Here is a 13494-nt window from a genome sequence, read left to right on the forward strand (position 1 = left end):
ACACTGGAAAGCTGCTACAGAAAAATATACTAGTGGCACAATAACGGGCATCAAAGCGGGCAGCGAAAGGTGTTATCAAAAAGGACGAATGACTGAACCTGGCCCAATTCTCTCATACTCTGCCGAGTGAGTGCAAATTGCAGTTTTCTTCACAATCTCAGCCCATTTGTAATATTTTTCCCATTTTACAGTACATGACATGGTAAAATGGCTAGTGTCATTGAAAGCTGCAATTTGTCCTGTAGAAATCAAGCCCTCATGCGGCTACATCTATAGAAAAATTTAAAAAGTTATGGCTTTTTGCACAAATGAAAGCACAAAAATGAAAAGTGAGCAGGGCCCACAGTTGTTCACATCATCACTCACATGCCTCGTGTTTACTTTCTAGTCGTGTTGCGTCAGAGATCACAGCACAGCCATTCCTCGTTAGTATAGTGGTGAGTATCCCCGCCTGTCACACGGGAGACTGGGGTTCGATTCCCCGACGGGGAGGTCTTTTACATTGTGACTCTGGACTCTGGACTCTGGAGCTCTGGAATCTGAAGCAGTACTTCAAATTGCATTGAAAATGTAATTAATCCGGCAATATATTCGTATTCAGGAGCTGTCGTTTCATTTTATTGTTTGATTGTCAATCGCTTCAGGGGCATCTGCCACCAACAATCACCACATGTGGGATAAATCCATCCCACAAAAAAGAATGATTGCGCTCGCTCTCACATATTTCCAGTTTGTCCTGTAGGGGTGAGCCCCACACAGATGGCCGGTTAGCTCAGTTGGTTAGAGCGTGGTGCTAATAACGCCAAGGTCGCGGGTCCGATCCCCGTACTGGCCAAAAACAGCCCTTACCAGTCACCTTCCCTCATTGGGTCACAGGTAGATCAACACTGAAGCTTTTTGCTTCTTAGCAGTTTCTTTGTTGCATCATTTTCTTTTCTCATTTTACTAGTTTAATAAAGAGATAAAAAAATTCACAAAAATAAATGTCAATTCTGTCAGGTCCCCCGAGGTGAACACACTGGAAAGCTGCTACAGAAAAATATACTAGTGGCACAATAACGGGCATCAAAGCGGGCAGCGAAAGGTGTTATCAAAAAGGACGAATGACTGAACCTGGCCCAATTCTCTCATACTCTGCCGAGTGAGTGCAAATTGCAGTTTTCTTCACAATCTCAGCCCATTTGTAATATTTTTCCCATTTTACAGTACACGACATGGTAAAATGGCTAGTGTCATTGAAAGCTGCAATTTGTCCTGTAGAAATCAAGCCCTCATGCGGCTACATCTATAGAAAAATTTAAAAAGTTATGGCTTTTTGCACAAATGAAAGCACAAAAATGAAAAGTGAGCAGGGCCCACAGTTGTTCACATCATCACTCACATGCCTCGTGTTTACTTTCTAGTCGTGTTGCGTCAGAGATCACAGCACAGCCATTCCTCGTTAGTATAGTGGTGAGTATCCCCACCTGTCACGCGGGAGACTGGGGTTCGATTCCCCGACGGGGAGGTCTTTTACATTGTGACTCTGGACTCTGGACTCTGGAGCTCTGGAATCTGAAGCAGTACTTCAAATTGCATTGAAAATGTAATTAATCCGGCAATATATTCGTATTCAGGAGCTGTCGTTTTATTTTATTGTTTGATTGTCAATCGCTTCAGGGGCATCTGCCACCAACAATCACCACATGTGGGATAAATCCATCCCTCAAAAAAGAATGATTGCGCTCGCTCTCACATATTTCCAGTTTGTCCTGTAGGGGTGAGCCCCACACAGATGGCCGGTTAGCTCAGTTGGTTAGAGCGTGGTGCTAATAACGCCAAGGTCGCGGGTCCGATCCCCGTACTGGCCAAAAACAGCCCTTACCAGTCACCTTCCCTCATTGGGTCACAGGTAGATCAACGCTGAAGCTTTTTGCTTCTTAGCAGTTTCTTTGTTGCATCATTTTCTTTTCTCATTTTACTAGTTTAATAAAGAGATAAAAAAATTCACAAAAATAAATGTCAATTCTGTCAGGTCCCCCGAGGTGAACACACTGGAAAGCTGCTACAGAAAAATATACTAGTGGCACAATAACGGGCATCAAAGCGGGCAGCGAAAGGTGTTATCAAAAAGGACGAATGACTGAACCTGGGACAATTCTCTCATACTCTGCCGAGTGAGTGCAAATTGCAGTTTTCTTCACAATCTCAGCCCATTTGTAATATTTTTCCCATTTTACAGTACATGACATGGTAAAATGGCTAGTGTCATTGAAAGCTGCAATTTGTCCTGTAGAAATCAAGCCCTCATGCGGCTACATCTATAGAAAAATTTAAAAAGTTATGGCTTTTTGCACAAATGAAAGCACAAAAATGAAAAGTGAGCAGGGCCCACAGTTGTTCACATCATCACTCACATGCCTCGTGTTTACTTTCTAGTCGTGTTGCGTCAGAGATCACAGCACAGCCATTCCTCGTTAGTATAGTGGTGAGTATCCCCACCTGTCACGCGGGAGACTGGGGTTCGATTCCCCGACGGGGAGGTCTTTTACATTGTGACTCTGGACTCTGGAATCTGAAGCAGTACTTCAAATTGCATTGAAAATGTAATTAATCCGGCAATATATTCGTATTCAGGAGCTGTCGTTTCATTTTATTGTTTGATTGTCAATCGCTTCAGGGGCATCTGCCACCAACAATCACCACATGTGGGATAAATCCATCCCTCAAAAAAGAATGATTGCGCTCGCTCTCACATATTTCCAGTTTGTCCTGTAGGGGTGAGCCCCACACAGATGGCCGGTTAGCTCAGTTGGTTAGAGCGTGGTGCTAATAACGCCAAGGTCGCGGGTCCGATCCCCGTACTGGCCAAAAACAGCCCTTACCAGTCACCTTCCCTCATTGGGTCACAGGTAGATCAACGCTGAAGCTTTTTGCTTCTTAGCAGTTTCTTTGTTGCATCATTTTCTTTTCTCATTTTACTAGTTTAATAAAGAGATAAAAAAATTCACAAAAATAAATGTCAATTCTGTCAGGTCCCCCGAGGTGAACACACTGGAAAGCTGCTACAGAAAAATATACTAGTGGCACAATAACGGGCATCAAAGCGGGCAGCGAAAGGTGTTATCAAAAAGGACGAATGACTGAACCTGGCCCAATTCTCTCATACTCTGCCGAGTGAGTGCAAATTGCAGTTTTCTTCACAATCTCAGCCCATTTGTAATATTTTTCCCATTTTACAGTACATGACATGGTAAAATGGCTAGTGTCATTGAAAGCTGCAATTTGTCCTGTAGAAATCAAGCCCTCATGCGGCTACATCTATAGAAAAATTTAAAAAGTTATGGCTTTTTGCACAAATGAAAGCACAAAAATGAAAAGTGAGCAGGGCCCACAGTTGTTCACATCATCACTCACATGCCTCGTGTTTACTTTCTAGTCGTGTTGCGTCAGAGATCACAGCACAGCCATTCCTCGTTAGTATAGTGGTGAGTATCCCCACCTGTCACGCGGGAGACTGGGGTTCGATTCCCCGACGGGGAGGTCTTTTACATTGTGACTCTGGACTCTGGACTCTGGAGCTCTGGAATCTGAAGCAGTACTTCAAATTGCATTGAAAATGTAATTAATCCGGCAATATATTCGTATTCAGGAGCTGTCGTTTCATTTTATTGTTTGATTGTCAATCGCTTCAGGGGCATCTGCCACCAACAATCACCACATGTGGGATAAATCCATCCCACAAAAAAGAATGATTGCGCTCGCTCTCACATATTTCCAGTTTGTCCTGTAGGGGTGAGCCCCACACAGATGGCCGGTTAGCTCAGTTGGTTAGAGCGTGGTGCTAATAACGCCAAGGTCGCGGGTCCGATCCCCGTACTGGCCAAAAACAGCCCTTACCAGTCACCTTCCCTCATTGGGTCACAGGTAGATCAACGCTGAAGCTTTTTGCTTCTTAGCAGTTTCTTTGTTGCATCATTTTCTTTTCTCATTTTACTAGTTTAATAAAGAGATAAAAAAATTCACAAAAATAAATGTCAATTCTGTCAGGTCCCCCGAGGTGAACACACTGGAAAGCTGCTACAGAAAAATATACTAGTGGCACAATAACGGGCATCAAAGCGGGCAGCGAAAGGTGTTATCAAAAAGGACGAATGACTGAACCTGGCCCAATTCTCTCATACTCTGCCGAGTGAGTGCAAATTGCAGTTTTCTTCACAATCTCAGCCCATTTGTAATATTTTTCCCATTTTACAGTACATGACATGGTAAAATGGCTAGTGTCATTGAAAGCTGCAATTTGTCCTGTAGAAATCAAGCCCTCATGCGGCTACATCTATAGAAAAATTTAAAAAGTTATGGCTTTTTGCACAAATGAAAGCACAAAAATGAAAAGTGAGCAGGGCCCACAGTTGTTCACATCATCACTCACATGCCTCGTGTTTACTTTCTAGTCGTGTTGCGTCAGAGATCACAGCACAGCCATTTCTCGTTAGTGTAGTGGTGAGTATCCCCACCTGTCACGCGGGAGACTGGGGTTCGATTCCCCGACGGGGAGGTCTTTTACATTGTGACTCTGGACTCTGGACTCTGGAGCTCTGGAATCTGAAGCAGTACTTCAAATTGCATTGAAAATGTAATTAATCCGGCAATATATTCGTATTCAGGAGCTGTCGTTTCATTTTATTGTTTGATTGTCAATCGCTTCAGGGGCATCTGCCACCAACAATCACCACATGTGGGATAAATCCATCCCTCAAAAAAGAATGATTGCGCTCGCTCTCACATATTTCCAGTTTGTCCTGTAGGGGTGAGCCCCACACAGATGGCCGGTTAGCTCAGTTGGTTAGAGCGTGGTGCTAATAACGCCAAGGTCGCGGGTCCGATCCCCGTACTGGCCAAAAACAGCCCTTACCAGTCACCTTCCCTCATTGGGTCACAGGTAGATCAACGCTGAAGCTTTTTGCTTCTTAGCAGTTTCTTTGTTGCATCATTTTCTTTTCTCATTTTACTAGTTTAATAAAGAGATAAAAAAATTCACAAAAATAAATGTCAATTCTGTCAGGTCCCCCGAGGTGAACACACTGGAAAGCTGCTACAGAAAAATATACTAGTGGCACAATAACGGGCATCAAAGCGGGCAGCGAAAGGTGTTATCAAAAAGGACGAATGACTGAACCTGGCCCAATTCTCTCATACTCTGCCGAGTGAGTGCAAATTGCAGTTTTCTTCACAATCTCAGCCCATTTGTAATATTTTTCCCATTTTACAGTACATGACATGGTAAAATGGCTAGTGTCATTGAAAGCTGCAATTTGTCCTGTAGAAATCAAGCCCTCATGCGGCTACATCTATAGAAAAAATTAAAAAGTTATGGCTTTTTGCACAAATGAAAGCACAAAAATGAAAAGTGAGCAGGGCCCACAGTTGTTCACATCATCACTCACATGCCTCGTGTTTACTTTCTAGTCGTGTTGCGTCAGAGATCACAGCACAGCCATTCCTCGTTAGTATAGTGGTGAGTATCCCCACCTGTCACGCGGGAGACTGGGGTTCGATTCCCCGACGGGGAGGTCTTTTACATTGTGACTCTGGACTCTGGACTCTGGAGCTCTGGAATCTGAAGCAGTACTTCAAATTGCATTGAAAATGTAATTAATCCGGCAATATATTCGTATTCAGGAGCTGTCGTTTCATTTTATTGTTTGATTGTCAATCGCTTCAGGGGCATCTGCCACCAACAATCACCACATGTGGGATAAATCCATCCCACAAAAAAGAATGATTGCGCTCGCTCTCACATATTTCCAGTTTGTCCTGTAGGGGTGAGCCCCACACAGATGGCCGGTTAGCTCAGTTGGTTAGAGCGTGGTGCTAATAACGCCAAGGTCGCGGGTCCGATCCCCGTACTGGCCAAAAACAGCCCTTACCAGTCACCTTCCCTCATTGGGTCACAGGTAGATCAACGCTGAAGCTTTTTGCTTCTTAGCAGTTTCTTTGTTGCATCATTTTCTTTTCTCATTTTACTAGTTTAATAAAGAGATAAAAAAATTCACAAAAATAAATGTCAATTCTGTCAGGTCCCCCGAGGTGAACACACTGGAAAGCTGCTACAGAAAAATATACTAGTGGCACAATAACGGGCATCAAAGCGGGCAGCGAAAGGTGTTATCAAAAAGGACGAATGACTGAACCTGGCCCAATTCTCTCATACTCTGCCGAGTGAGTGCAAATTGCAGTTTTCTTCACAATCTCAGCCCATTTGTAATATTTTTCCCATTTTACAGTACATGACATGGTAAAATGGCTAGTGTCATTGAAAGCTGCAATTTGTCCTGTAGAAATCAAGCCCTCATGCGGCTACATCTATAGAAAAATTTAAAAAGTTATGGCTTTTTGCACAAATGAAAGCACAAAAATGAAAAGTGAGCAGGGCCCACAGTTGTTCACATCATCACTCACATGCCTCGTGTTTACTTTCTAGTCGTGTTGCGTCAGAGATCACAGCACAGCCATTCCTCGTTAGTGTAGTGGTGAGTATCCCCACCTGTCACGCAGGAGACTGGGGTTCGATTCCCCGACGGGGAGGTCTTTTACATTGTGACTCTGGACTCTGGACTCTGGAGCTCTGGAATCTGAAGCAGTACTTCAAATTGCATTGAAAATGTAATTAATCCGGCAATATATTCGTATTCAGGAGCTGTCGTTTCATTTTATTGTTTGATTGTCAATCGCTTCAGGGGCATCTGCCACCAACAATCACCACATGTGGGATATATCCATCCCTCAAAAAAGAATGATTGCGCTCGCTCTCACATATTTCCAGTTTGTCCTGTAGGGGTGAGCCCCACACAGATGGCCGGTTAGCTCAGTTGGTTAGAGCGTGGTGCTAATAACGCCAAGGTCGCGGGTCCGATCCCCGTACTGGCCAAAAACAGCCCTTACCAGTCACCTTCCCTCATTGGGTCACAGGTAGATCAACGCTGAAGCTTTTTGCTTCTTAGCAGTTTCTTTGTTGCATCATTTTCTTTTCTCATTTTACTAGTTTAATAAAGAGATAAAAAAATTCACAAAAATAAATGTCAATTCTGTCAGGTCCCCCGAGGTGAACACACTGGAAAGCTGCTACAGAAAAATATACTAGTGGCACAATAACGGGCATCAAAGCGGGCAGCGAAAGGTGTTATCAAAAAGGACGAATGACTGAACCTGGCCCAATTCTCTCATACTCTGCCGAGTGAGTGCAAATTGCAGTTTTCTTCACAATCTCAGCCCATTTGTAATATTTTTCCCATTTTACAGTACATGACATGGTAAAATGGCTAGTGTCATTGAAAGCTGCAATTTGTCCTGTAGAAATCAAGCCCTCATGCGGCTACATCTATAGAAAAAATTAAAAAGTTATGGCTTTTTGCACAAATGAAAGCACAAAAATGAAAAGTGAGCAGGGCCCACAGTTGTTCACATCATCACTCACATGCCTCGTGTTTACTTTCTAGTCGTGTTGCGTCAGAGATCACAGCACAGCCATTCCTCGTTAGTATAGTGGTGAGTATCCCCACCTGTCACGCGGGAGACTGGGGTTCGATTCCCCGACGGGGAGGTCTTTTACATTGTGACTCTGGACTCTGGACTCTGGAGCTCTGGAATCTGAAGCAGTACTTCAAATTGCATTGAAAATGTAATTAATCCGGCAATATATTCGTATTCAGGAGCTGTCGTTTCATTTTATTGTTTGATTGTCAATCGCTTCAGGGGCATCTGCCACCAACAATCACCACATGTGGGATAAATCCATCCCACAAAAAAGAATGATTGCGCTCGCTCTCACATATTTCCAGTTTGTCCTGTAGGGGTGAGCCCCACACAGATGGCCGGTTAGCTCAGTTGGTTAGAGCGTGGTGCTAATAACGCCAAGGTCGCGGGTCCGATCCCCGTACTGGCCAAAAACAGCCCTTACCAGTCACCTTCCCTCATTGGGTCACAGGTAGATCAACGCTGAAGCTTTTTGCTTCTTAGCAGTTTCTTTGTTGCATCATTTTCTTTTCTCATTTTACTAGTTTAATAAAGAGATAAAAAAATTCACAAAAATAAATGTCAATTCTGTCAGGTCCCCCGAGGTGAACACACTGGAAAGCTGCTACAGAAAAATATACTAGTGGCACAATAACGGGCATCAAAGCGGGCAGCGAAAGGTGTTATCAAAAAGGACGAATGACTGAACCTGGCCCAATTCTCTCATACTCTGCCGAGTGAGTGCAAATTGCAGTTTTCTTCACAATCTCAGCCCATTTGTAATATTTTTCCCATTTTACAGTACATGACATGGTAAAATGGCTAGTGTCATTGAAAGCTGCAATTTGTCCTGTAGAAATCAAGCCCTCATGCGGCTACATCTATAGAAAAAATTAAAAAGTTATGGCTTTTTGCACAAATGAAAGCACAAAAATGAAAAGTGAGCAGGGCCCACAGTTGTTCACATCATCACTCACATGCCTCGTGTTTACTTTCTAGTCGTGTTGCGTCAGAGATCACAGCACAGCCATTCCTCGTTAGTATAGTGGTGAGTATCCCCGCCTGTCACGTGGGAGACTGGGGTTCGATTCCCCGACGGGGAGGTCTTTTACATTGTGACTCTGGACTCTGGAGCTCTGGAATCTGAAGCAGTACTTCAAATTGCATTGAAAATGTAATTAATCCGGCAATATATTCGTATTCAGGAGCTGTCGTTTCATTTTATTGTTTGATTGTCAATCGCTTCAGGGGCATCTGCCACCAACAATCACCACATGTGGGATAAATCCATCCCTCAAAAAAGAATGATTGCGCTCGCTCTCACATATTTCCAGTTTGTCCTGTAGGGGTGAGCCCCACACAGATGGCCGGTTAGCTCAGTTGGTTAGAGCGTGGTGCTAATAACGCCAAGGTCGCGGGTCCGATCCCCGTACTGGCCAAAAACAGCCCTTACCAGTCACCTTCCCTCATTGGGTCACAGGTAGATCAACGCTGAAGCTTTTTGCTTCTTAGCAGTTTCTTTGTTGCATCATTTTCTTTTCTCATTTTACTAGTTTAATAAAGAGATAAAAAAATTCACAAAAATAAATGTCAATTCTGTCAGGTCCCCCGAGGTGAACACACTGGAAAGCTGCTACAGAAAAATATACTAGTGGCACAATAACGGGCATCAAAGCGGGCAGCGAAAGGTGTTATCAAAAAGGACGAATGACTGAACCTGGCCCAATTCTCTCATACTCTGCCGAGTGAGTGCAAATTGCAGTTTTCTTCACAATCTCAGCCCATTTGTAATATTTTTCCCATTTTACAGTACATGACATGGTAAAATGGCTAGTGTCATTGAAAGCTGCAATTTGTCCTGTAGAAATCAAGCCCTCATGCGGCTACATCTATAGAAAAATTTAAAAAGTTATGGCTTTTTGCACAAATGAAAGCACAAAAATGAAAAGTGAGCAGGGCCCACAGTTGTTCACATCATCACTCACATGCCTCGTGTTTACTTTCTAGTCGTGTTGCGTCAGAGATCACAGCACAGCCATTCCTCGTTAGTATAGTGGTGAGTATCCCCGCCTGTCACGCGGGAGACTGGGGTTCGATTCCCCGACGGGGAGGTCTTTTACATTGTGACTCTGGACTCTGGACTCTGGAGCTCTGGAATCTGAAGCAGTACTTCAAATTGCATTGAAAATGTAATTAATCCGGCAATATATTCGTATTCAGGAGCTGTCGTTTCATTTTATTGTTTGATTGTCAATCGCTTCAGGGGCATCTGCCACCAACAATCACCACATGTGGGATAAATCCATCCCTCAAAAAAGAATGATTGCGCTCGCTCTCACATATTTCCAGTTTGTCCTGTAGGGGTGAGCCCCACACAGATGGCCGGTTAGCTCAGTTGGTTAGAGCGTGGTGCTAATAACGCCAAGGTCGCGGGTCCGATCCCCGTACTGGCCAAAAACAGCCCTTACCAGTCACCTTCCCTCATTGGGTCACAGGTAGATCAACGCTGAAGCTTTTTGCTTCTTAGCAGTTTCTTTGTTGCATCATTTTCTTTTCTCATTTTACTAGTTTAATAAAGAGATAAAAAAATTCACAAAAATAAATGTCAATTCTGTCAGGTCCCCCGAGGTGAACACACTGGAAAGCTGCTACAGAAAAATATACTAGTGGCACAATAACGGGCATCAAAGCGGGCAGCGAAAGGTGTTATCAAAAAGGACGAATGACTGAACCTGGCCCAATTCTCTCATACTCTGCCGAGTGAGTGCAAATTGCAGTTTTCTTCACAATCTCAGCCCATTTGTAATATTTTTCCCATTTTACAGTACATGACATGGTAAAATGGCTAGTGTCATTGAAAGCTGCAATTTGTCCTGTAGAAATCAAGCCCTCATGCGGCTACATCTATAGAAAAATTTAAAAAGTTATGGCTTTTTGCACAAATGAAAGCACAAAAATGAAAAGTGAGCAGGGCCCACAGTTGTTCACATCATCACTCACATGCCTCGTGTTTACTTTCTAGTCGTGTTGCGTCAGAGATCACAGCACAGCCATTCCTCGTTAGTATAGTGGTGAGTATCCCCGCCTGTCACGCGGGAGACTGGGGTTCGATTCCCCGACGGGGAGGTCTTTTACATTGTGACTCTGGACTCTGGAGCTCTGGAATCTGAAGCAGTACTTCAAATTGCATTGAAAATGTAATTAATCCGGCAATATATTCGTATTCAGGAGCTGTCGTTTCATTTTATTGTTTGATTGTCAATCGCTTCAGGGGCATCTGCCACCAACAATCACCACATGTGGGATAAATCCATCCCTCAAAAAAGAATGATTGCGCTCGCTCTCACATATTTCCAGTTTGTCCTGTAGGGGTGAGCCCCACACAGATGGCCGGTTAGCTCAGTTGGTTAGAGCGTGGTGCTAATAACGCCAAGGTCGCGGGTCCGATCCCCGTACTGGCCAAAAACAGCCCTTACCAGTCACCTTCCCTCATTGGGTCACAGGTAGATCAACGCTGAAGCTTTTTGCTTCTTAGCAGTTTCTTTGTTGCATCATTTTCTTTTCTCATTTTACTAGTTTAATAAAGAGATAAAAAAATTCACAAAAATAAATGTCAATTCTGTCAGGTCCCCCGAGGTGAACACACTGGAAAGCTGCTACAGAAAAATATACTAGTGGCACAATAACGGGCATCAAAGCGGGCAGCGAAAGGTGTTATCAAAAAGGACGAATGACTGAACCTGGCCCAATTCTCTCATACTCTGCCGAGTGAGTGCAAATTGCAGTTTTCTTCACAATCTCAGCCCATTTGTAATATTTTTCCCATTTTACAGTACATGACATGGTAAAATGGCTAGTGTCATTGAAAGCTGCAATTTGTCCTGTAGAAATCAAGCCCTCATGCGGCTACATCTATAGAAAAATTTAAAAAGTTATGGCTTTTTGCACAAATGAAAGCACAAAAATGAAAAGTGAGCAGGGCCCACAGTTGTTCACATCATCACTCACATGCCTCGTGTTTACTTTCTAGTCGTGTTGCGTCAGAGATCACAGCACAGCCATTCCTCGTTAGTATAGTGGTGAGTATCCCCGCCTGTCACGCGGGAGACTGGGGTTCGATTCCCCGACGGGGAGGTCTTTTACATTGTGACTCTGGACTCTGGAGCTCTGGAATCTGAAGCAGTACTTCAAATTGCATTGAAAATGTAATTAATCCGGCAATATATTCGTATTCAGGAGCTGTCGTTTCATTTTATTGTTTGATTGTCAATCGCTTCAGGGGCATCTGCCACCAACAATCACCACATGTGGGATAAATCCATCCCTCAAAAAAGAATGATTGCGCTCGCTCTCACATATTTCCAGTTTGTCCTGTAGGGGTGAGCCCCACACAGATGGCCGGTTAGCTCAGTTGGTTAGAGCGTGGTGCTAATAACGCCAAGGTCGCGGGTCCGATCCCCGTACTGGCCAAAAACAGCCCTTACCAGTCACCTTCCCTCATTGGGTCACAGGTAGATCAACGCTGAAGCTTTTTGCTTCTTAGCAGTTTCTTTGTTGCATCATTTTCTTTTCTCATTTTACTAGTTTAATAAAGAGATAAAAAAATTCACAAAAATAAATGTCAATTCTGTCAGGTCCCCCGAGGTGAACACACTGGAAAGCTGCTACAGAAAAATATACTAGTGGCACAATAACGGGCATCAAAGCGGGCAGCGAAAGGTGTTATCAAAAAGGACGAATGACTGAACCTGGCCCAATTCTCTCATACTCTGCCGAGTGAGTGCAAATTGCAGTTTTCTTCACAATCTCAGCCCATTTGTAATATTTTTCCCATTTTACAGTACATGACATGGTAAAATGGCTAGTGTCATTGAAAGCTGCAATTTGTCCTGTAGAAATCAAGCCCTCATGCGGCTACATCTATAGAAAAATTTAAAAAGTTATGGCTTTTTGCACAAATGAAAGCACAAAAATGAAAAGTGAGCAGGGCCCACAGTTGTTCACATCATCACTCACATGCCTCGTGTTTACTTTCTAGTCGTGTTGCGTCAGAGATCACAGCACAGCCATTCCTCGTTAGTATAGTGGTGAGTATCCCCACCTGTCACGCGGGAGACTGGGGTTCGATTCCCCGACGGGGAGGTCTTTTACATTGTGACTCTGGACTCTGGACTCTGGAGCTCTGGAATCTGAAGCAGTACTTCAAATTGCATTGAAAATGTAATTAATCCGGCAATATATTCGTATTCAGGAGCTGTCGTTTCATTTTATTGTTTGATTGTCAATCGCTTCAGGGGCATCTGCCACCAACAATCACCACATGTGGGATAAATCCATCCCTCAAAAAAGAATGATTGCGCTCGCTCTCACATATTTCCAGTTTGTCCTGTAGGGGTGAGCCCCACACAGATGGCCGGTTAGCTCAGTTGGTTAGAGCGTGGTGCTAATAACGCCAAGGTCGCGGGTCCGATCCCCGTACTGGCCAAAAACAGCCCTTACCAGTCACCTTCCCTCATTGGGTCACAGGTAGATCAACGCTGAAGCTTTTTGCTTCTTAGCAGTTTCTTTGTTGCATCATTTTCTTTTCTCATTTTACTAGTTTAATAAAGAGATAAAAAAATTCACAAAAATAAATGTCAATTCTGTCAGGTCCCCCGAGGTGAACACACTGGAAAGCTGCTACAGAAAAATATACTAGTGGCACAATAACGGGCATCAAAGCGGGCAGCGAAAGGTGTTATCAAAAAGGACGAATGACTGAACCTGGCCCAATTCTCTCATACTCTGCCGAGTGAGTGCAAATTGCAGTTTTCTTCACAATCTCAGCCCATTTGTAATATTTTTCCCATTTTACAGTACATGACATGGTAAAATGGCTAGTGTCATTGAAAGCTGCAATTTGTCCTGTAGAAATCAAGCCCTCATGCGGCTACATCTATAGAAAAATTTAAAAAGTTATGGCTTTTTGCACAAATGAAAGCACAAAAATGAAAAGTGAGC

The 13494-nt window shown here is 43.6% G+C and overlaps 17 non-coding genes across 17 annotated transcripts; all 17 read left to right on the forward strand.

The window, feature by feature from the left end:
• Positions 1-761: 761 nt before the first annotated feature.
• Positions 762-835, forward strand: TRNAI-AAU (transfer RNA isoleucine (anticodon AAU)). The gene has a single exon. It is a non-coding gene; the product is annotated as a tRNA-Ile (tRNA).
• A 941-nt stretch (positions 836-1776) lies between these two features.
• Positions 1777-1850, forward strand: TRNAI-AAU (transfer RNA isoleucine (anticodon AAU)). Its single transcript has one exon. It is a non-coding gene; the product is annotated as a tRNA-Ile (tRNA).
• A 926-nt stretch (positions 1851-2776) lies between these two features.
• TRNAI-AAU (transfer RNA isoleucine (anticodon AAU)) lies at positions 2777-2850 on the forward strand. The gene has a single exon. It is a non-coding gene; the product is annotated as a tRNA-Ile (tRNA).
• Positions 2851-3791: 941 nt separating this feature from the next.
• Positions 3792-3865, forward strand: TRNAI-AAU (transfer RNA isoleucine (anticodon AAU)). Its single transcript has one exon. It is a non-coding gene; the product is annotated as a tRNA-Ile (tRNA).
• Positions 3866-4806: 941 nt separating this feature from the next.
• TRNAI-AAU (transfer RNA isoleucine (anticodon AAU)) lies at positions 4807-4880 on the forward strand. The gene has a single exon. It is a non-coding gene; the product is annotated as a tRNA-Ile (tRNA).
• A 941-nt stretch (positions 4881-5821) lies between these two features.
• TRNAI-AAU (transfer RNA isoleucine (anticodon AAU)) lies at positions 5822-5895 on the forward strand. The gene has a single exon. It is a non-coding gene; the product is annotated as a tRNA-Ile (tRNA).
• A 941-nt stretch (positions 5896-6836) lies between these two features.
• TRNAI-AAU (transfer RNA isoleucine (anticodon AAU)) lies at positions 6837-6910 on the forward strand. Its single transcript has one exon. It is a non-coding gene; the product is annotated as a tRNA-Ile (tRNA).
• A 941-nt stretch (positions 6911-7851) lies between these two features.
• TRNAI-AAU (transfer RNA isoleucine (anticodon AAU)) lies at positions 7852-7925 on the forward strand. Its single transcript has one exon. It is a non-coding gene; the product is annotated as a tRNA-Ile (tRNA).
• Positions 7926-8525: 600 nt separating this feature from the next.
• TRNAD-GUC (transfer RNA aspartic acid (anticodon GUC)) lies at positions 8526-8597 on the forward strand. Its single transcript has one exon. It is a non-coding gene; the product is annotated as a tRNA-Asp (tRNA).
• A 262-nt stretch (positions 8598-8859) lies between these two features.
• On the forward strand, positions 8860-8933 carry TRNAI-AAU (transfer RNA isoleucine (anticodon AAU)). Its single transcript has one exon. It is a non-coding gene; the product is annotated as a tRNA-Ile (tRNA).
• A 600-nt stretch (positions 8934-9533) lies between these two features.
• TRNAD-GUC (transfer RNA aspartic acid (anticodon GUC)) lies at positions 9534-9605 on the forward strand. Its single transcript has one exon. It is a non-coding gene; the product is annotated as a tRNA-Asp (tRNA).
• Positions 9606-9874: 269 nt separating this feature from the next.
• TRNAI-AAU (transfer RNA isoleucine (anticodon AAU)) lies at positions 9875-9948 on the forward strand. Its single transcript has one exon. It is a non-coding gene; the product is annotated as a tRNA-Ile (tRNA).
• Positions 9949-10548: 600 nt separating this feature from the next.
• Positions 10549-10620, forward strand: TRNAD-GUC (transfer RNA aspartic acid (anticodon GUC)). The gene has a single exon. It is a non-coding gene; the product is annotated as a tRNA-Asp (tRNA).
• A 262-nt stretch (positions 10621-10882) lies between these two features.
• Positions 10883-10956, forward strand: TRNAI-AAU (transfer RNA isoleucine (anticodon AAU)). Its single transcript has one exon. It is a non-coding gene; the product is annotated as a tRNA-Ile (tRNA).
• A 600-nt stretch (positions 10957-11556) lies between these two features.
• On the forward strand, positions 11557-11628 carry TRNAD-GUC (transfer RNA aspartic acid (anticodon GUC)). The gene has a single exon. It is a non-coding gene; the product is annotated as a tRNA-Asp (tRNA).
• A 262-nt stretch (positions 11629-11890) lies between these two features.
• Positions 11891-11964, forward strand: TRNAI-AAU (transfer RNA isoleucine (anticodon AAU)). The gene has a single exon. It is a non-coding gene; the product is annotated as a tRNA-Ile (tRNA).
• Positions 11965-12905: 941 nt separating this feature from the next.
• On the forward strand, positions 12906-12979 carry TRNAI-AAU (transfer RNA isoleucine (anticodon AAU)). Its single transcript has one exon. It is a non-coding gene; the product is annotated as a tRNA-Ile (tRNA).
• The last annotated feature ends 515 nt before the right edge of the window (positions 12980-13494 follow it).

The sequence above is a fragment of the Phyllobates terribilis genome, unplaced genomic scaffold (assembly GCF_046119375.1).
Source record: "Phyllobates terribilis strain yellow unplaced genomic scaffold, ASM4611937v1 Scaffold_11__3_contigs__length_659146591, whole genome shotgun sequence".
In the NCBI taxonomy this organism is placed as follows: Eukaryota; Metazoa; Chordata; class Amphibia; order Anura; family Dendrobatidae; genus Phyllobates; species Phyllobates terribilis.